This window comes from Oncorhynchus keta, unplaced genomic scaffold (assembly GCF_023373465.1).
Source record: "Oncorhynchus keta strain PuntledgeMale-10-30-2019 unplaced genomic scaffold, Oket_V2 Un_contig_16860_pilon_pilon, whole genome shotgun sequence".
Taxonomy (NCBI): domain Eukaryota; kingdom Metazoa; phylum Chordata; class Actinopteri; order Salmoniformes; family Salmonidae; genus Oncorhynchus; species Oncorhynchus keta.
Window position 1 is genome coordinate 182 of NW_026280156.1, and position 23,509 is coordinate 23,690.

Consider the following 23,509-nt stretch of genomic DNA (forward strand, 5'->3'; position numbering starts at 1 on the left):
GTCAAATCAGGGAAGCAGCCTGAGTCATGTCGCCCCTGGACTTCTCTTCCACTCTGTCTATTACACATTTAGGTGATGTTTCAGGAGATCGGCATATGAAATATCAATAACAGTCAACTCAGTATTATTCAAATAACATTACTTGGATTAAGAAATGAAAATATAAATGTTGTGAAACACCACTGCAAATGTGCTCCTGAACTGGTGGTGGCGGTATAGCGGAGTCCACAGTAGAAGCTAATCCGGACCGGAAGTTAGACCGGAAGCAGAAATACGCTGATGTAGCTAGCCAGCAGTCTGGATTAGCTGTCCACGTAAATTTGTTGGAAATTCGTCAAATATCACAATGATACGGTTGAAAAATATGCTGTGACGTTGCCAAACTTTAACTGTAAACACGGAGCAGGCAATATTTCCAACTACTATTTTTATAGTTTTGTAATCGGGTTTAGCAAAGCAGTTAGCTAGCTTCCTGGCTGCCGTTAGCCTAGCTAGCTAACCTTTGTCAAATTGTAATGGCAAGTGCTACTAGTAGCGAGGCTGTTTTAATTCGCTAGCTAACTAGCTAACGTGACCTCGTGGTGAACATTTCAGAGAAAGGACGTGGACGATTTCAGAAATTCATTTCCCGCTTCAGCATTTAGCTGCTTCAACAATTCCTGAAGGATTCAAGATGGAGGAGGTGAGAACCACGACTTTGGTTGACGAAACGTTCTCTATAGTATCGGATTGGTGTTAGCACAATGGGTAGTGGCTGGATGGAGATAACTAGCGTTAGCTATCAGTAGCGGGGATTGATCTTGTGTAAACCAAGTACACGTCGGCAGAATAGTAGCTAGCCTTTAACATTCTCCACTCTTCTCCCGACATACTTGTCCATTCCCGCTGAGCGATTAGTTATTTTTGAAGTCGGTTCGATTCAGAAAAATAAACTATTTTCTGTTTCGATTATTGGGGTTGAATGCACAGGATACAACTATTAATAAAACTCCCATGATGGTAGTGATGACAGTTACTGCGTTTCACATATTAACCATTAATTTACTCTGAAATATGTCAGTTGTGTGTCTTACATTTGTTTTATTTTATGACTTTCATTTCATGCCAAGTCATCTCAGCTGCTGCCTGACAATCACTATTTTGTAGTTCTTTAAAGTAAAGAAGGCATACTTTTATGACTGCTGATTGGGGAAATTGGGATACCTCGTCAGTTGTACAACTGAATACTTTAACTGAAATGTGTCTAATACATTTAACCCAACCCCTCTGAATCAGAGAGGTGTGGAGGGCTGCCTTACTCAACATCCACCATGTCAGGGGCAGAACGACCTTGTCAACTCAGGGATTTGATTCAGCAGCCTTTCGGTTACTGGCCCAAAGCTCTAACCACTAGGCTACCTGCCTCTCCATGCAACTATCAATCACTTAGATCATGTATTTTCAGGTAGAGATACCTCTCATCATGCTGTAGCAGGCATAAAAGAGACACAGACCAGACGAATAAATGCACATTAGATTATGGTCATTGTAGTTAGTTTAGCGCATTAAACGTGGTAATTATGTGGAATATTAGCTTGTTGGAAACGACAACTCCCTACTACATCTCACAGTTCAGGCTGGATCTGGTGTATCTCTAGAGAAACTGCAGTGTGCGCATTGAGCTCACAGGAAGAAATGAAACGTTGGTCAATTAGAATAGCAGTTATTTTGGCAAATTGCTCAGCACTAGTGGAATGGCGTGTTATTTCTGTTGGTTGGGTCTACAGACCTAGCTAGGTTACTCAACTCCATGGTTACTGGCCCAAAGCTCTAACCACTAGATGGTATGTATGTTGGTTGGGTTTACAGATGTCTCCCAGACCTAGCTAGGTTACTCAACTCAACTCCATGGTTTACTGGCCCAAAGCTCTAACCACTAGATTGTATGGTTGGTCTACAGACCTAGCTAGGTTACTCAACTCAACTCCATGGTTTACTGGCCCAAAGCTCTAACCACTAGATTGTATGGTTGGTTGGGTCTACAGACGTCTCCCAGACCTAGCTAGGTTACTCAACTCCATGGTTACTGGCCCAAAGCTCTAACCACTAGGCTACCTCTCTGATTGGTTGGGTCTACAGACCTAGCTAAGTTACTCAACTCCATGGTGAAGGAAGTTTCTGAAGAACAGAGCAGAGACCGGACGTCGTGGAGTTCCGCTCCGGTGCCCTGAACCAGATCTAACCGGTCTCTGATTGGTTGGGAGAATAGAGATGTCTTATTAAGATCGCAGCGTTGTACCTCATTAAGGCGTCTCTGAGCGCACGGGCAGCACCATTGAGGCCATCTCCATTTTGAAGTAGTCAATTTACGACTACTTCTATGAGTTGGTAAACAACCTGAAAGGGTGTATAATTTACTAATTGACTAATCCAAACAGCAAGCAATGCAGATGTAGAAGCATCTTTATCCAATCAGAGCAGCAGGACCAACAGCCCACCCTTCTGTTCTCCCAGGTCTATTTCTTTATCCAATCAGAGCAGCAGGACTAACAGCCCGCCTTTCTGTTCTCCCAGGTCTATTTCTTTATCCAATCAGAGCAGCAGGACCAACAGCCCGCCCTTCTGTTCTCCCAGGTCTATTTCTTTATCCAATCAGAGCAGCAGGACCAACAGCCCGCCCTTCTGTTCTCCCAGGTCTATTTCTTTATTCAATCAGAGAAGCAGGACCAACAGCCCGCCCTTCTGTTCTCCCAGGTCTATTTCTTTATCCAATCAGAGCAGCAGGACCAACAGCCCACCCTTCTGTTCTCCCAGGTCTATTTCTTTATCCAATCAGAGCAGCAGGACCAACAGCCCGCCCTTCTGTTCTCCCAGGTCTATTTCTTTATCCAATCGGAGCAGCAGCACCAACAGCCCGCCCTTCTATTTTCGCAGGTCTATTTCTTTATCCAATCAGAGCAGCAGCACCAACAGCCCACCCTTCTGTTCTCCCAGGTCTATTTCTTTATTCAATCAGAGCAGCAGGACCAACAGCCCGCCCTTCTGTTCTCCCAGGTCTATTTCTTTATCCAATCGGAGCAGCAGGACCAACAGCCCACCCTTCTGTTCTCCCAGGTCTATTTCTTTATTCAATCAGAGAAGCAGGACCAACAGCCCGCCCTTCTGTTCTCCCAGGTCTATTTCTTTATCCAATCGGAGCAGCAGCACCAACAGCCCACCCTTCTGTTCTCCCAGGTCTATTTCTTTATCCAATCAGAGCAGCAGGACCAACAGCCCGCCCTTCTGTTCTCCCAGGTCTATTTCTTTATCCAATCAGAGCAGCAGGACCAACAGCCCACCCTTCTGTTCTCCCAGGTCTATTTCTTTATCCAATCAGAGCAGCAGGACCAACAGCCCACCCTTCTGTTCTCCCAGGTCTATTTCTTTATCCAATCAGAGCAGCAGGACCAACAGCCCACCCTTCTGTTCTCCCAGGTCTATTTCTTTATCCAATCAGAGCAGCAGGACCAACAGCCCGCCCTTCTGCTCTCCCAGGTCTATTTCTTTATCCAATCAGAGCAGCAGGACCAACAGCCCACCCTTCTGCTCTCCCAGGTCTATTTCTTTATCCAATCAGAGCAGCAGGACCAACAGCCCGCCCCTTCTGCTCTCCCAGGTCTATTTCTATGGGCACAAGCACTGTTCATGACACAAACTGTTTTGGCAGGTTTAAAAACTTATTCCCTGCAATTCTACACATTTTGTCATGAGGTGCAGAGAAAATGTAGCAATTTTTGAAGCATGTTTTCTTGCAATTCTATACACAATGTATAATGTTTATTTTGAGATCTGAGTGACTCAAACATGAAACAAAATCTATGTGCTAAAAAAGAACAAGCTAAAAAACATTAGTTGATCTGAATTAGTTGATCTGGACATTTCAGACCTGTTATAAATATCTCTAAGATCTGCAATGACTAACATGACAACAGGAACTGATGAATAAAAAAAATATAAAAAAATATATATATATATATATACTTTGAGTTAACCTTCTATTTAACTAGGCAAGTCAGTTAAGAACAAATTCTTATTTACAATGACGGCCTAGAAACTGATGATGAACTACCCAATTTCTACATTTCACCTTGTGCGTTACAACTTAAATAAATCAACCGTTTCGGGACCACTGATTTAGACCCCGTAGTACCTGACTAATTGACATGAAAGCGCGGATAATTACAAAAAAAGAATCAAATCATAATTGCCCATATCGTTACGATTTTCGTTTGCGTGGCTACTTGGCCACACCCCGTCTTACGAGTGTTTTTAATGATGCATCGATCCTAACGGCTGAAGGTGTCACACGCATTTCCCCTCAACATCATGCAGAGAGGATCCTCTCTAAGTGAGTCGTGTGTTGATACTGATAGAATGGAACATGCATTTCTCCTCCACCATGCAGAGAGGATCCTCTCTAAGTGAGTCGTGTGTTGATACTGATAGGATGGAACATGCATTTCTCCTCAACACCATGCAGAGAGGATCCTCTCTAAGTGAGGCGTGTGTTGATACTGATAGAATGGAACATGCATTTCTCCTCCACCATGCAGAGAGGATCCTCTCTAAGTGAGTCGTGTGTTGATACTGATAGGATGGAACATGCATTTCTCCTCAACACCATGCAGAGAGGATCCTCTCTAAGTGAGTCGTGTGTTGATACTGATAGAATGGAACATGTCCCTCCATACTGATGAGGTGTTGATATGATAGAATGGAACATGCATTTCTCCTCAACACCATGCAGAGAGGATCCTCTCTAAGTGAGGCGTGTGTTGATACTGATAGAATGGAACATGCATTTCCTCCACCATGCAGAGAGGATCCTCGCTAAGTGAGGTGTTGATACTGATAGGATGGAACATGCATTTCTCCACACCATGCAGAGAGGATCCCTCTAAGTGAGGTGTTGATACTGATAGAATGGAACATGCATTTCTCTCCACACCATGCAGAGAGGATCCTCTAAGTGAGGTGTTGATACTGATAGGATGGAATATGCATCCACACCATGCAGAGAGGCCTTAAGTGAGGCGGCTTGATACTGATGGATGGAACATGCATTTCTCCTCCACACCAGTGAGATCCTCTAAGTGAGGTGTTGATACTGATAGAATGGAACATGCATTTCTCCTCCACCATGCAGAGAGGATCCTCTCTAAGTGAGGTGTTGATCTGATACTGATAGAATGGAACATGCATTTCTCCTCCACCATGCAGAGAGGATCCTCTAAGTGAGGTGTTGATACTGATAGAATGGAACATGCATTTCTCCTCCACCATGCAGAGAGGATCCTCTCTAAGTGAGGCGTGTGTTGATACTGATAGAATGGAACAAACAACTCCTCCACCATGCAAGAGGATCCTCTCTAAGTGAGGTGTTGATACTGATAGAATGGAACATGCATTTCCCTCCACCATGCAGAGAGGATCCTCGCTAAGTGAGGCGTGTGTTGATACTGATAGAATGGAACATGCATTTCCCTCAACACCATGCAGAGAGGATCCCTCTAAGTGAGGCGTGTGTTGATACTGATAGAATGGAACATGCATTTCCTCCACCATGCAGAGGATCCTTCTAAGTGACCATGATAGATGGAACATGCATTTCCTCCACCATGCAGAGAGGATCCTTCTAAGTGAGGTGTTGATACTGATGATGGAACATGCATTTCTCCTCCACCATGCAGAGAGGATCTCTCCAGTTGTTGATACTGATAGAATGGAACATGCAATTTCTCCTCCACACCATGCAGAGAGGATCCTCTAAGTGAGGCAAATGTGTTGATAATGATAGAATGGAACATGCATTTCTCCTCCACCATGCAAGAGGATCCTCTCTAAGTGAGGTGTTGATACTGATAGAATGGAACATGCATTTCTCCTCCACACCATGCAGAGAGGATACTAAGTGAGGCGTGTGTTGATAATGATAGAATGGAACATGCATTTCTCCTCCACCATGCAGAGAGGATCCTCTCTAAGTGAGGCGTGTGTTGATAATGATAGAATGGAACATGCATTTCTCCTCCACCATGCAGAGGATCCCTCAAATGAGGCGTGTGTTGATAATGATAGGATGGAACAATTTCCCCTATTCTCTAAGTGAGTCGTGTGTTGATAGTGTTGATAGAATGGAACATGCATTTCTCCTCCACCATGCAGAGAGGATCCTCTCTAAGTGAGGCGTGTGTTGATACTGATAGGATGGAACATGCATTTCCTCAACACCATTGTCTGCAAAGTGAGTCGTGTGTTGATAATGATAGAATGGAACATGCATTTCTCCTCCACCATGCAGAGAGGATCCTCGCTAATGAGGCGTGTGTTTACTGATAGAATGGAACATGGCCCTCCACCATGCAGAGAGGATCCTCGCTAAGTGAGAGGTGTTGAGTCAGTGTTGATAATGATAGAATGGAACATGCATTTCTATCACACCATGGATTGTGAGGCGTGTGTTGATACTTAGAATGGAACATGCATTTCTCCTCCACCATGCAGGATGTTGTGAGGTGTTGATACTGATAGGATGGAAGGAAAGGCAGCGCTGCTCTAGGATCATCTTTTCCACATTCAAATCTTAATGTAATAGAATTATTCCACAGGTTACCAGGATCAGTTCCTAGAGGTATGATCACCCATAGGCCTTGTCTGCAAAAAACAGGCGGCTTATTAATGCGCCAGGATGTTGATTCGGCTGGCGCCTAGCTCAGCTCGGCTAACCAAACAACTCGCATACTCCCTTTAAAAGACCTAACCTTGGAAAACGAGAAAAAGCGGCAATAGTACTGTTTGTCCATTTTGTGACGCCGTCAGTAATATACAGTTGGACTCAAAATAGTCCAAATTAATCAGAGATGACTCAAGAAATCTGTCATAAATTGACGTTTTGTTGAGTGAGATCTTAGTCGTGCAAAACTAAGATGTTTGGTGTACTTCCAGTTATATTAAAATTAAATCACGAAATATATCCATTTTTTTTCAAAACAAGCCATAGAATGTTAGTTGCAATTTCAATTTAATCCACCAGAAATAACAGAACAAATATTATGGTTCAACTGAAATATACTAATTCATTAAATAAAATATATATTATTTTTTGAAAAGGTATAATCTTTGTAAATCATGATATACATGGGACTGGTGGAGTTTGTCACACATGCAGTTAGAGATTAAATGTTATGAAAATGTCATCAGGATTGTCAGTGTTATCAGGATTGTCAGTTATCAGTGTTATCAGGGTTGTCAGTGTTATCACAGTTGTCAGTGTTATCGGGTTGACAGTTATCGCCGTTATCAGTTATCGGGGTTATCAGTGTTATCAGTGTTATCAGTATCGCAGTTATCGGGTGTTATCTGTGTTGTCGGTGTTATCGGGTCGGTGGCATCAGTGTTATCACAGTTATCAGGATTGTCGGTATTATCAGTGTTATCAGTTATCAGGATTGTCAGTATTATCGGGTTGACGGTTATCAGGATTGTCAGTATAGCAGTGTTATCGCGGTTATCAGGATTGTCAGTATTATCGGGTTATCAGGATTGTCAGTATTAGCAGTGTTATCGTGTTATCAGGATTGTCAGTTATCCCAGTGTTATCAGATTGTCAGTATTAGCAGTGTTATCGCGGTTATCAGGGTTGTCAGTATTAGCAGTTATCGCGTTATCAGTGTTGTCAGTATTATCAGTATCAGTAAATCATTTCATCAAGTTTTATACTGAAAACCAACAAACAACATATACAATTAGCAGCACTTTTTGTGCATAAATGTTTTTAAAACATTATCATTAACACTAAAGATGGCACCATGTGGTCATGAAAAGTTAGTTTTCCTCTTGCAGGTTTAAATGAACACAACCATCGGTTAAAGAAATTTGTGGAAAATGAAGTATACCAGTTAAACCCTCTAGGGGGTGTGGGACACTACCGTCCCACCTGGCCAACATCCAGTGAAATTGCAGAGCGCCAAATTCAAAAACAGAAATACTCGTTATAAAAATTCATGAAACATACAGGTGTTATACATCAGTTTAAAGATGAACTTGTTAATCCAACCACGGTGTCAGATTTCAAAAGGCTTTATCGAAAGCAAACCATGCGTTTATCTGAGAACAGCGCCCAGTAACCAGCCAAGTAGACGAGTAACAAAAGTCAGAAATAGCAATAAAATGTAACACTTGCCTTTGATGATCTTCATACAGTTACACTCACAAGTCTCCCCTGTTACCCAATAAATGTTAATTTTGTTCGATCAAGTCCCTCTTTATATCCGAAAACCTGTGGTCACAGCATGCAGATGAAAAATCTAAAAAGTACCATAAAAGTTCATAGAAACATATCAAACGATGTTTAAAATCAATCCTCAGGTTGTTTTTGTCATGAATAATCGATCATATTTCATCCGGACAAAAGCTTTGTCAATAGAAAAGGAGAAACAAGAAAGGCTCCCAGTCAGGCGCTGACTCGTGTCTGGAAATTTCCACTGTCCTCTCATTGAAAGTGCTGTTTTCCTTCATTTTTCAGAGTAAAGCCTGAAACAATGCCTAAAGACTGGCCACATGTTGCGAAAGCCATAGGGATCGTGAACTGTGGTGAAATACAAGAGGGTGGGTCCTTCTGTAGCTCAGTTGGTAGAGCATGGCGCTTGTAACGCCAGGGTAGTGGGTTCGATTGACCACCCATACGTAGAATGTATGCACACATGACATTTACATTACATTTAAGTCATTTAGCAGACGCTCTTATCCAGAGCGAAACAATTGGTGCATACACCTTATGACATCCAGTGGAAACAGCCACTTTACAATAGTGCATCTAAATCTTTCTAGGGGGGTGAGAAGGATTACTTACCCTATCCTAGGTATTCCTTGAAGAGGTGGGGTTTCAGGTGTCTCCGGAAGCTGATTGACTCCGCTGTCCTGGCGTCGTGAGGGAGTTTGTTCCACCATTGGGGGCCAGACAGCAACAGTTTTGACTGGGCTGAGCGGGAACTGTACTTCCTCAGTGGTAGGGAGGCGAGCAGGCCAGAGGTGGATGAACGCAGTGCCCTTGTTTGGGTGTAGGGCCTGATCAGAGCCTGAGGTATTGAGGTGCCGTCTCCCTCACAGCTCCGTAGGCAAGCACCATGGTCTTGTAGCGGATGCGAGCTTCAACTGGAAGCCAGTGGAGAGAGCGGAGGAGCGGGGTGACGTGAGAGAACTTGGGAAGGTTGAACACCAGACGGGCTGCGGCGTTCTGGATGAGTTGTAGGGTTTAATGGCACAGGCAGGGAGCCCAGCCAACAGCGATTGCAGTAATCAAGACGGAGATGACAAGTGCCTGTTAGGACCTGCGCCGCTCCTGTGTGAGGCAGGGTCACTCTCGGATGTTGTAGAGCATGAATACAGGAACGGGACACCGCCTTGATGTTAGTTGAGAACGACAGGGTGTTGTCCAGGATCACGCCAAGGTTCTTAGCGCTCTGGGAGGAGGACACAATGGAGTTGTCAACCGTGATGGCGAGATCATGGAACGGGCAGTCCTTCCCGGGAGGAAGAGGAGTCTGGCATGCTGAGGTTCAGCTTGAGGTGGTGATCCGTCATCCACACTGATATGTCTGCCAGACATGCAGAGATGCGATTCGCCACCTGGTCATCAGAAGGGGGAAAGGAGAAGATTAATTGTGTGTCGTCTGCATAGCAATGATAGGAGAGACCATGTGAGGTTATGACAGAGCCAAGTGACTTGGTGTATAGCGAGAATAAGAGAGGGCCTAGAACAGAGCCCTGGGGGACACCAGTGGTGAGAGCGTGTGGTGAGGAGACAGATTCTCGCCACGCCACCTGGTAGGAGCGACCTGTCAGGTAGGACGCAAGCGTCGCGCCGGAGATGCCCAACTCGGAGAGGAGGATCTGATGGTTCACAGTATCGAAGGCAGCCGATAGGTCTAGAAGGATGAGAGCAGAGGAGAGAGAGTTAGCTTTAGCAGTGCGGAGCGCTCCGTGATACAGAGAAGAGCAGTCTCAGTTGAATGACTAGTCTTGAAACCTGACTGATTTGGATCAAGAAGGTCATTCTGAGAGAGATACAGAGCTGGCCAAGGACGGCACGCTCAAGAGTTTTGGAGAGAAAAGAGAGAAGGGATACTGGTCTGTAGTTGTTGACATCGGAGGGATCGAGTGTAGGTTTTTTCAGAAGGTGCAACTCTCGCTCTCTTGAAGACGGAAGGGACGTAGCCAGCGGTCAGGGATGAGTTGATGAGCGAGGTGAGGTAAGGGAGAAGGTCTCCGGAAATGGTCTGGAGAAGAGAGGAGGGGATAGGGTCAAGCGGGCAGGTTGTTGTCGTCACAAGACGCAAGATTTCATCTGGAGAGAGAGGGGAGAAAGAGGTCAGAGCATAGGTAGGCAGTGTGAGCAGAACCAGCTGTGTCGTTTGACTTAGCAAACGAGGATCGGATGTCGTCGACTGTCTTCTTTTCAAAATGGTTGACGAAGTCATCTGCAGAGAGGGAGGAGGGGGGATTCAGGAGGGAGGAGAAGGTGGCAAAGAGCTTCCTAGGGTTAGAGGCAGATGCTTGGAATTTAGAATGGTAGAAAGTGGCTTTAGCAGCAGAGACAGAGGAGGAAAATGTAGAGAGGAGGGAGGAAAGGATGCCAGGTCCGCAGGAAAGTTTTCCTCCATTTCCGCCGGCTGCCCGGAGCCCTGACTGTAAGTCGCTTTGGATAAAAGCGTCTGCTAAAATGGCATATATAAGTCTTTGTATGGTGGATAGGCTTTCAATGGAAAAATTGGCTTTTCAAAATAAAGGCACTTCCTGGATGGATTTTCCTCAGGTTTTTGCCTGTCATATCAGTTCTGTTATACTCACAGACATTATTTTAACAGTTTTAGAAACTTTAGAGTGTTTTCTATCCAAATCAACCAATTTCTATGGATATCCTAGCTTCTGGACCCGATTACTTTGGGCATGCTTTTCATCCAAAATTCTGAATGCTGCCCCTAGTGAGGTTAATTTAAGGACCAAAAATGGATCGCAGCCATATAGATTGGAAAATAAAAAGAAGAGATGGTCCTGTAGCTCATTCCAGAGCATTTTTTTTTGTAACGCCAGGGTAGTGGGTTCGATCCTTAACCACCCATACGTAGAATGTATCACATGACTGTAAGTCGGGATAAAAGCTGTTCAGGGGCTAAATGGCATATATTATTATTATATTATTATTAGATATTCGTTACTGTCCAACGATTCCAGAGCACATGGTTTATGAACTGAAACGCAAAACGACGCTAGATTCAAAACTAAATTATTATACAAAATTCTTGCAACCAATAGAATGTTACAGTGCATTCGGCAAGTATTCAGACCCCTTGACTTTTCCCACATTTTGTTACGTTACAGCCTTAAAATGTATGAAGAAAAACCCATTTCCCCTCATCAATCTACACAAACTATCCCATAATGACAAAGCAAAAATGATTTTTTTGAAATGTTTGCTAAATGATTAAAAATACAACCATCCCAGCCCTGCAGAATTTGAGACGGAGACAAAATATATAATAATAATATAATAATAATAATAATATATGCCATTTAGCCAAAATCATTAGATCATTTGTTTTGGTACTGTCCATATGAAGCTTGTTTTGAGTCGCAGGTCCAGGAATGGCTGAAGAATGGCAACATTTACCTGGAGCTGACTCTGCAAATATCACTGCTGGGTGATTTGAAAAGGCATAGTCAATTAATTAATAATATAATAATACTTTTCACAAAAAATGTTTCTTTAATTTACGATCTGTAACTATGAGAAAGGTTTAGAACTTTTGTGAAACGACACAGTTGAAAAATATATGGCAAATAGAAATAAAACATGGATGGTGTTGAGAGATGTGTTGAGCTGAAGGGTAGGACAAAAAACAAGATGACTAATGTAGAATATACTGTCTGTAAAATGGATGGTGTTCAGAGATGTGTTGAGCTGAAGGGTAGGACAAAAAACAAGATGACTAATGTAGAATATACTGTCTGTAAAATGGATGGTGTTCAGAGATGTGTTGAGCTGAAGGGTAGGACAAAAAACAAGATGACTAATGTAGAATATACTGTCTGTAAAATGGATGGTGTTCAGAGATGTGTTGAGCTGAAGGGTAGGACAAAAAACAAGATGACTAATGTAGAATATACTGTCTGTAAAATGGATGGTGTTCAGAGATGTGTTGAGCTGAAGGGTAGGACAAAAAACAAGATGACTAATGTAGAATATACTGTCTGTAAAATGGATGGTGTTCAGAGATGTGTTGAGCTGAAGGGTAGGACAAAAACAAGATGACTAATGTAGAATATACTGTCTGTTAAATGGATGGTGTTCAGAGATGTGTTGAGCTGAAGGGTAGACAAAAACAAGATGACTAATGTAGAATATACTGTCTGTAAAATGGATGTACCAGTGTTCAGAGATGTGTTGAGCTGAAGGGTAGGACAAAAAACAAGATGACTAATGTAGAATATACTGTCTGTAAAATGGATGGTGTTCAGAGATGTGTTGAGCTGAAGGGTAGGACAAAAACAAGATGACTAATGTAGAATATACTGTCTGTAAAATGGATGGTGTTCAGAGATGTGTTGAGCTGAAGGGTAGGACAAAAACAAGATGACTAATGTAGAATATACTGTCTGTAAAATGGATGGTGTTCAGAGATGTGTTGAGCTGAAGGGTAGGACAAAAAACAAGATGACTAATGTAGAATATACTGTCTGTAAAATGGATGGTGTTCAGAGATGTGTTGAGCTGAAGGGTAGGACAAAAAACAAGATGACTAATGTAGAATATACTGTCTGTAAAATGGATGGTGTTCAGAGATGTGTTGAGCTGAAGGGTAGGACAAAAAACAAGATGACTAATGTAGAATATACTGTCTGTAAAAATGGATGGTGTTCAGAGATGTGTTGAGCTGAAGGGTAGGACAAAAAACAAGATGACTAATGTAGAATATACTGTCTGTAAAATGGATGGTGTTCAGAGATGTGTTGAGCTGAAGGGTAGGACAAAAACAAGATGACTAATGTAGAATATACTGTCTGTAAAATGGATGGTGTTCAGAGATGTGTTGAGCTGAAGGGTAGGACAAAAAAACAAGATGACTAATGTAGAATATACTGTCTGTAAAATGGATGGTGTTCAGAGATGTGTTGAGCTGAAGGGTAGGACAAAAACAAGATGACTAATGTAGAATATACTGTCTGTAAAATGGATGGTGTTCAGAGATGTGTTGAGCTGAAGGGTAGGACAAAAAAACAAGATGACTAATGTAGAATATACTGTCTGTAAAATGGATGGTGTTCAGAGATGTGTTGAGCTGAAGGGTAGGACAAAAAACAAGATGACTAATGTAGAATATACTGTCTGTAAAATGGATGGTGTTCAGAGATGTGTTGAGCTGAAGGGTAGGACAAAAAACAAGATGACTAATGTAGAATATACTGTCTGTAAAATGGATGGTGTTCAGAGATGTGTTGAGCTGAAGGGTAGGACAAAAAAACAAGATGACTAATGTAGAATATACTGTCTGTAAAATGGATGGTGTTCAGAGATGTGTTGAGCTGAAGGGTAGAACAAAAAACAAGATGACTAATGTAGAATATACTGTCTGTAAAATGGATGGTGCCAGAGATGTGTTGAGCTGAAGGGTAGGACAAAAACAAGATGACTAATGTAGAATATACTGTCTGTAAAATGGATGGTGTTCAGAGATGTGTTGAGCTGAAGGGTAGGACAAAAACAAGATGACTAATGTAGAATATACTGTCTGTAAAATGGATGGTGTTCAGAGATGTGTTGAGCTGAAGGGTAGGACAAAAACAAGATGACTAATGTAGAATATACTGTCTGTAAAATGGATGGTGTTCAGAGATGTGTTGAGCTGAAGGGTCAGGACAAAAAACAAGATGACTAATGTAGAATATACTGTCTGTAAAATGGATGGTGTTCAGAGATGTGTTGAGCTGAAGGGTAGGACAAAAACAAGATGACTAATGTAGAATATACTGTCTGTAAAATGGATGGTGTTATGAGAGATGTGTTGAGCTGAAGGGTAGGACAAAAACAAGATGACTAATGTAGAATATACTGTCTGTAAAATGGATGGTGTTCAGAGATGTGTTGAGCTGAAGGGTAGGACAAAAAACAAGATGACTAATGTAGAATATACTGTCTGTAAAATGGATGGTGTTCAGAGATGTGTTGAGCTGAAGGATGGAACAAAAAACAAGATGACTAATGTAGAATAAAATGGATGGTGTTCAGAGATGTGTTGAGCTGAAGGGTAGAACAAAAAACAAGATGACTAATGTAGAATATACTGTCTGTTAAATGTATATAGTATAAGCTGGAAGTGGAAGCCTAAGTGTCGTTGTCCATTAGTTTACTTCAATTAGGGGAGGAGTGGTAGGGTTAGGGTAAAATAATAGACACGCCTACTCATTCCAGTGTTCTTCTTTATTTTTACTGTGTTCTACATTGTAGAATAACAGTGAAGACATCAACACCTATGGAATCAATAGTGTTTTTTTTAAATCAAAATATATTTTATATTTTAGATTCTTCAAAGTAGCCACCCTTTGCCTTGATGACAGCTTTGCACACTCTTGGCATTCTCTCAACCAGCTTCACCTGGAATGCTTTTCCAACATTTTGGAAGGAGTTCCCAAATATGCTGAGCACTTGTTGGCTGCTATTCCTTCACTCTAAGGTCCAACTCATCCCAAACCATCTCAATTGAGATGAGGTCAGATGATTGTGGAGGCCAGGTCATCTGATGCAGCACTCCACTCTCCTTGGTCAAATAAGCGCAAACCAGATGGGAAGGTGTATCACTGCAGAATGCTGTGGTAGCCATGCTGGTTAAGTGTGCCTTGAATTCTAAATAAATCACTGACAGTGTCACCAGCAAAGCACCCCCACACCATCACACCTCCTCCTCCATACTTCACGTGGGAACCACCCATGCAGAGATCATCCGTTTCACAAAGACAAGGCAGTTGGAATGAAAAATCTCCAATTTGGACCTGTTAATTGAAAAGCATTCCAGGTGACTACCTCATGAGGCTGGTTGAGAGAATGCCTAGAGTGTGCAAAGGGTGGCTCCTTTGAAGAATCTCAAATATGAAATATATTTTAACTTGTATAAGACTTATTTTGGTTACTACATGATTCCATATGTGTTATTTCATAGTTTTGATGTCTTCCTGTTATTCTACAATGAGAAATAGTATAAATAAAGAAACCCTTGAATGAGTAGGTGTCAACTTTTGACTGGTACTGTGTATGTGTGTGTTTATTTATATATGATATATATTTTTAATATATATATATATCTGTAGTCTTAGTCTTTATTGTCAGGGCCTGTAGTCATAGTCTTTATTGTCAGGGCCTGTAGTCATAGTCTTTATTGTCAGGGCCTGTAGTCATAGTCTTTATTGTCAGGGCCTGTAGTCATAGTCTTTATTGTCAGGGCCTGTAGTCATAGTCTTTATTGTCAGGGCCTGTAGTCATAGTCTTTATTGTCAGGGCCTGAGGGTCATAGTCTTTATTGTCAGGGCCTGTAGAAAACATAGTCTTTATTGTCAGGGCCTGTAGTCATAGTCTTTATTGTCAGGGCCTGTAAAGTCATAGTCTTTATTGTCAGGGCCTGTAGTCATAGTCTTTATTGTCAGGGCCTGTAGTCATAGTCTTTATTGTCAGGGCCTGTAGTCATAGTCTTTGTCAGGGCCTGTAGTCATAGTCTTTATTGTCAGGGCCTGTCGTCATAGTCTTTATTGTCAGGGCCTGTAGTCATAGTCTTTATTGTCAGGGCCTGTAGTCATAGTCTTTATTGTCAGGGCCTGTAGTCATAGTCTTTATTGTCAGGGCCTGTAGTCATAGTCTTTATTGTCAGGGCCTGTAGTCATAGTCTTTATTGTCAGGGCCTGTAGTCATAGTCTTTATTGTCAGGGCCTGTAGTCATAGTCTTTATTGTCAGGGCCTGTAGTCATAGTCTTTATTGTCAGGGCCTGTCAGTAGTCTTTATTGGCAGGGCCTGTAGTCAAACGAGTCTTTGTTGGCAGGGCCTGTAGTCATATTCTTTGTCAGGGCCTGTAGTCATAGTCTTTATTGTCAGGGCCTGTAGTCATAATGAGTCTTTATTGTCAGGTCCTGTAGTCATAACGCAAGTCTTTATTGTCAGGGCCTGTAGTCATATTCTTTATTGTCAGGTCCTGTAGTCATAACGAGTCTTTATTGTCAGGGCCTGTAGTCAGTCTTTATTGTCAGGGCCTGTAGTCAGTCTTTATTGTCAGGGCCTTTCGTCATAGTCTTTATTGTCAGGGCCTGTAGTCATAGCAGTGTTGGTGTCAGGGCCTGTAGTCATAGCGAGTCTTTATTGTCAGGGCCTGTAGTCATAGCGAGTCTTTATTGTCAGGGCCTGTAGTCATAGTCTTTATTGTCAGGGCCTGTCGTCATAGTCTTTATTGTCAGGGCCTGTAGTCATAGTCTTTATTGTCAGGGCCTGTAGTCATAGTCTTTATTGTCAGGGCCTGTAGTCATAGTCTTTATTGTCAGGGCCTGTAGTCATAGTCTTTATTGTCAGGGCCTGTAGTCATAGTCTTTATTGTCAGGGCCTGTAGTCATAGTCTTTATTGTCAGGGCCTGTAGTCAGTCTTTATTGTCAGGGCCTGTAGTCAGTCTTTATTGTCAGGGCCTGTAGTCATAGTCTTTATTGTCAGGGCCTGTAGTCATAGTCTTTATTGTCAGGGCCTGTAGTCATAGTCTTTATTGTCAGGGCCTGTAGTCATAGTCTTTATTGTCAGGGCCTGTAGTCACAGTCTTTATTGTCAGGGCCTGTAGTCAGTCTTTATTGTCAGGGCCTGTAGTCATAGTCTTTATTGTCAGGGCCTGTAGTCATAGTCTTTATTGTCAGGGCCTGTAGTCATAGTCTTTATTGTCAGGGCCTGTAGTCATAGTCTTTATTGTCAGGGCCTGTAGTCATAGTCTTTATTGTCAGGGCCTGTAGTCATAGTCTTTATTGTCAGGGCCTGTCGTCATAGTCTTTATTGTCAGGGCCTGTAGTCATAGTCTTTATTGTCAGGGCCTGTAGTCATAGTCTTTATTGTCAGGGCCTGTAGTCATAGTCTTTGTCAGGGCCTGTAGTCATAGTCTTTATTATCAGGGCCTGTAGTCATAACGAGTCTTTATTGTCAGGGCCTGTAGTCATAATGGATATACACATGTACCAGTATGTATCAATACACACATGTACCAGTATGTATTAATACACACATGTACCAGTATGTATTAATATACACATGTACCAGTATGTATTAATATACACATGTACCAGTATGTATTAATATACACATGTACCAGTATGTATCAATACACACATGTACCAGTATGTATTAATATACACATGTACCAGTATGTATTAATATACACATGTACCAGTATGTATTAATATACACATGTACCAGTATGTATTAATATACACATGTACCAGTATGTATCAATACACACATGTACCAGTATGTATTAATATACACATGTACCAGTATGTATCAATACACACATGTACCAGTATGTATTAATATACACATGTACCAGTATGTATTAATATACACATGTACCAGTATGTATTAATATACACATGTACCAGTATGTATTAATATACACATGTACCAGTATGTATTAAAATACACATGTACCAGTATGTATTCATATACACATGTACCAGTATGTATTAATATACACATGTACCAGTATGTATTAATATACACATGTACCAGTATGTATTAATATACACATGTACCGGTATGTATTAATATTCACGCGTACCGGTATGTATTGACACGCACATGTACCGGTATGTATTGAACGCACATGTACCGGTATGTATTGACATACACATGTACCGGTATGTATTAACACGCACATGTGAATTATGTTGTTTTTTGTGTGTGCATATTCCTACTCACCCTGAGACTCCGAGGGAATAGGGTCAAGGGTCACCGTAGAATACCTTTCATACAGGCTTGTAAACCCACAGCAGGCTAATGAGTGTGAATAGGGTCAAGGGTCACCGTAGAATACCTTTCATACAGGCTTGTTAACCCACAGCAGGCTAATGAGTGTGAATAGGGTCAAGGGTCACCGTAGAATACCTTTCATACAGGCTTGTTAACCCACAGCAGGCTAATGTGTGTATAGGGTCAAGGGTCACCGTAGAATACCTTTCATACAGGCTTGTAAACCCACAGCAGGCTAATGAGTGTGAATAGGGTCAAGGGTCACCGTAGAATACCTTTCATACAGGCTTGTTAACCCACAGCAGGCTAATGAGTGTGAATAGGGTCAAGGGTCACCGTAGAATACCTTTAAATACAGGCTTGTTAACCCACAGCAGGCTAATGTGTGTATAGGGTCAAGGGTCACCGTAGAATACCTTTCATACAGGCTTGTAAACCCACAGCAGGCTAATGAGTGTGAATAGGGTCAAGGGTCACCGTAGAATACCTTTCATACAGGCTTGTTAACCCACAGCAGGCTAATGTGTGTATAGGGTCAAGGGTCACCGTAGAATACCTTTCATAACAGGCTTGTAAACCCACAGCAGGCTAATGAGTGTGAATAGGGTCAAGGGTCACAGAGAATACCTTTCATACAGGCTTGTTAACCCACAGCAGGCTAATGTGTGTATAGGGTCAAGGGTCACAGAGAATACCTTTGCCCCATACAGGCTTGTAAACAGAGCAGGCTAATGAGTGTGAATAGGGGTCAAGGGTCAGAGCATACCTTTCATACAGAGCTTGTTAACCCACAGCAGGCAATGTGTGTATAGGGTCAAGGTCACCGTAGAATACCTTTCAAACAGGCTTGTAAACCCACAGCAGGCTAATGAGTGTGAATAGGGTCACAGGGTCACCGTAGAATACTCATATGCCTCCTTTCATACAGGCTTGTTAACCCACAGCAGGCTAATGTGTGTATAGGGTCAAGGGTCACAGAGAATACCTTTCATACAGGCTTGTAAACCCACAGCAGGCTAATGAGTGTGAATAGGGTCAAGGGTCACCGTAGAATACCTTTCATACAGGCTTGTTAACCCACAGCAGGCTAATGAGTGTGAATAGGGTCAAGGGTCACCGTAGAATACCTTTCATACAGGCTTGTTAACCCACAGCAGGCTAATGTGTGTATAGGGTCAAGGGTCACCGTAGAATACCTTTCATACAGGCTTGTAAACCCACAGCAGGCTAATGAGTGTGAATAGGGTCAAGGGTCACAGAGAATACCTTTCATACAGGCTTGTTAACCCACAGCAGGCTAATGTGTGTATAGGGTCAAGGGTCAAACAGAATACCTTTCATACAGGCTTGTAAACCCACAGCAGGCTAATGAGTGTGAATAGGGTCAGGGTCACCGTAGAATACCTTTCATACAGGCTTGTTAACCCACAGCAGGCTAATGTGTGTATAGGGTCAAGGGTCACCGTAGAATACCTTTCATACAGGCTTGTAAACCCACAGCAGGCTAATGAGTGTGAATAGGTCAAGGGTCACCGTAGAATACCTTTCATACAGGCTTGTAAACCCACAGCAGGCTAATGAGTGTGAATAGGGTCAAGGGTCACCGTAGAATACCTTTCATACAGGCTTGTTAACCCACAGCAGGCTAATGAGTGTGAATAGGGTCAAGGGTCACCGTAGAATACCTTTCATACAGGCTTGTAAACCCACAGCAGGCTAATGAGTGTGAATAGGGTCAAGGGTCACCGTAGAATACCTTTCATACAGGCTTGTTAACCCACAGCAGGCTAATGTGTGTATAGGGTCAAGGGTCACCGTAGAATACCTTTCATACAGGCTTGTAAACCCACAGCAGGCTAATGAGTCAGAAGAAGGTGGTTCTTAAATGATGTGTTTTTTAACTGACAAGTGCACTGACTGTTTATGTTTTACTATACAGTGTGTTGCGATTTTTTTTTTTTTAAATGCGCTTTAAATACAATTTGACTTGATTCTGTATTCTAGGACTTTGGTGGGCCGTCCCCATCCTGCTCAACTGAACCCCAACCAACGCTGTCACTGGGTCCTGACGGTAACCACGGTGACCGGGACACACACCGCAGGGGCAGGAGATTGGTTACCCTGGAGGCCTTGGCAGCTTCAGTGAAATACCTAGATTTAACATCGTAGTCAAAGAGGAGGAAGAAGATTTAGAGGAGTGGAGTTTTAATTATACAGGTAAGTAGCCGACTGAATGTTAACTAGAAATAAAATGGTTCTCAAGAGGACAGTTCAATTTGATGAGTCTTTAAAGATGGAATCCTCATTAGGGGAAACAGAGGCACTCTTTGCCCCATTAGGGGAAACAGAGGCACTCTTTGCCCCATTAGGGGAAACAGAGCCACTCTTTGCCTCATTAGGGGAAACAGAGCCACTCTTTGCCCCATTAGGGGAAACAGAGCCACTCTTTGCCTCATTAGGGGAAACAGAGCCACTCTTTGCCCCATTAGGGGAAACAGAGCCACTCTTTGCCCCATTAGGGGAAACAGAGCCACTCTTTGCCCCATTAGGGGAAACAGAGCCACTCTTTGCCCCATTAGGGGAAACAGAGCCACTCTTTGCCCCATTAGGGAAACAGAGACACTCTTTGCCCCATTAGGGGAAACAGAGACACTCTTTGCCCCATTAGGGAAACAGAGACACTCTTTGCCCCATTAGGGAAACAGAGACACTCTTTGCCCCATTAGGGGAAACAGAGACACTCTTTGCCCCATTAGGGGAAACAGAGACACTCTTTGCCCCATTAGGGGAAACAGAGCCACTCTTTGCCCCATTAGGGGAAACAGAGACACTCTTTGCCCCATTAGGGGAAACAGAGACACTCTTTGCCCCGTTAGGGAAACAGAGACACTCTTTGCCCCATTAGGGAAACAGAGACACTCTTTGCCCCATTAGGGGAAACAGAGACACTCTTTGCCCCATTAGGGGAAACAGAGCCACTCTTTGCCCCATTAGGGGAAACAGAGCCACTCTTTGCCCCATTAGGGGAAACAGAGCCACTCTTTGCCCCATTAGGGGAAACAGAGCCACTCTTTGCCCCATTAGGGAAACAGAGACACTCTTTGCCCCATTAGGGGAAACAGAGACACTCTTTGCCCCATTAGGGGAAACAGAGACACTCTTTGCCCCATTAGGGGAAACAGAGCCACTCTTTGCCCCAGACAGACTCTCTGCTATGTTTTATTTTTTGTAGATGAAACAGGATGTGAGCAGCAGAGCCACCCGTTTTTTGTTGGGAAACAGATCTGCTGTTCTGTCACCCATGCAATGTCTGAGGAGGGAAACAGAACAGTGTTGACAGTTGTAGTTTGATGTCTGAGGGGAAAGAACAGTGTTGGTTGTAATGATGTCTGAGGGGGAAAGAACAGTGTTGGTTGTAGTGATGTCTGAGGAGGGAAAGAACAGTGTTGGTTGTAGTGATGTCTGAGGGGAAAGAACAGTGTTGGTTGTAGTGATGTCTGAGGGGGAAAGAACAGTGTTGGCTGTAATGATGTCTGAGGGGGAAAGAACAGTGTTGGTTGTAGTGATGTCTGAGGGGGAAAGAACAGTGTTGGCTGTAGTGATGTCTGAGGGGGAAAGAACAGTGTTGGTTGTAGTGATGTCTGAGGGGGAAAGAACAGTGTTGGCTGTAATGATGTCTGAGGGGGAAAGAACAGTGTTGGTTGTAGTGATGTCTGAGGGGGAAAGAACAGTGTTGGCTGTAATGATGTCTGAGGGGAAAGAACAGTGTTGGTTGTAGTGATGTCTGAGGGGGAAAGAACAGTGTTGGCTGTAATGATGTCTGAGGGGGAAAGAACAGTGTTGGTTGTAGTGATGTCTGAGGGGGAAAGAACAGTGTTGGTTGTAGTGATGTCTGAGGGGGAAAGAACAGTGTTGGTTGTAGTGATGTCTGAGGGGGAAAGAACAGTGTTGGTTGTAGTGATGTCTGAGGGGGAAAGAACAGTGTTGGCTGTAATGATGTCTGAGGGGAAAGAACAGTGTTGGTTGTAGTGATGTCTGAGGGGGAAAGAACAGTGTTGGCTGTAATGATGTCTGAGGGGGAAAGAACAGTGTTGGTTGTAGTGATGTCTGAGGGGGAAAGAACAGTGTTGGCTGTAATGATGTCTGAGGGGGAAAGAACAGTGTTGGCTGTAGTGATGTCTGAGGGGGAAAGAACAGTGTTGGTTGTAGTGATGTCTGAGGGGGAAAGAACAGTGTTGGCTGTAATGATGTCTGAGGGGGAAAAGAACAGTGTTGGTTGTAATGATGTCTGAGGGGGAAAGAACAGTGTTGGTTGTAGTGATGTCTGAGGGGGAAAGAACAGTGTTGGTTGTAGTGATGTCTGAGGGGGAAAGAACAGTGTTGGTTGTAGTGATGTCTGGGGGAAAGAACAGTGTTGGTTGTAATGATGTCTGAGGGGGAAAGAACAGTGTTGGTTGTAGTGATGTCTGAGGGGGAAAGAACAGTGTTGGTTGTAATGATGTCTGAGGGGGAAAGAACAGTGTTGGTTGTAGTGATGTCTGAGGGGGAAAGAACAGTGTTGGCTGTAGTGATGTCTGAGGGGAAAGAACAGTGTTGGCTGTAGTGATGTCTGAGGGGGAAAGAACAGTGTTGGTTGTAGTGATGTCTGAGGGGGAAAGAACAGTGTTGGTTGTAGTGATGTCTGAGGGGGAAAAGAACAGTGTTGGTTGTAATGATGTCTGAGGGGGAAAGAACAGTGTTGGTTGTAGTGATGTCTGAGGGGGAAAGAACAGTGTTGGTTGTAATGATGTCTGAGGGGGAAAGAACAGTGTTGGTTGTAGTGATGTCTGAGGGGGAAAGAACAGTGTTGGTTGTAGTGATGTCTGAGGGGGAAAGAACAGTGTTGGCTGTAGTGATGTCTGAGGGGGAAAGAACAGTGTTGGTTGTAGTGATGTCTGAGGGGGAAAGAACAGTGTTGGCTGTAGTGATGTCTGAGGGGGAAAGAACAGTGTTGGTTGTAGTGATGTCTGAGGGGGAAAGAACAGTGTTGGTTGTAGTGATGTCTGAGGGGAAAGAACAGTGTTGGCTTTAGTGATGTCTGAGGGGGAAAGAACAGTGTTGGTTGTAGTGATGTCTGAGGGGGAAAGAACAGTGTTGGCTGTAGTGATGTCTGAGGGGGAAAGAACAGTGTTGGTTGTAGTGATGTCTGAGGGGGAAATAACAGTGTTGGTTGTAGTGATGTAACGTCTTTCTTGAAATATTAAAGGGACGTGTTAGTTTCACCATTTAAAGATTCCAGCTTTATTGTCCCATGTGGGCAATTAATTAGCCTGGTCCCGGACCTGCTTTCCTTGTTGCCGGGCGATTTTCAATTCCACGTGATGCAAACTTTCATTGACACGTCTCCTTCACCACTAGGGGAGGGGATAAAGTCCTAGTCAGACACATCCAACTTTTTTTTTTTTTTCTTTTTTAT

General features: G+C 43.0%; 1 protein-coding gene across 1 annotated transcript in view; it reads left to right on the plus strand.

The window, feature by feature from the left end:
* The first annotated feature begins 219 nt into the window (after positions 1 to 219).
* LOC118379261 (zinc finger protein 271-like) overlaps positions 220 to 23,509 on the plus strand; it is a 36,163-nt gene continuing 12,873 nt past the window's right edge. Inside the window, exons 1-2 of the mRNA XM_052503160.1 lie at positions 220 to 682; positions 20,059 to 20,271. The gene's annotated coding sequence lies outside the window, so the exon portion shown is untranslated. The remainder of the gene's footprint in view (positions 683 to 20,058; positions 20,272 to 23,509) is intronic.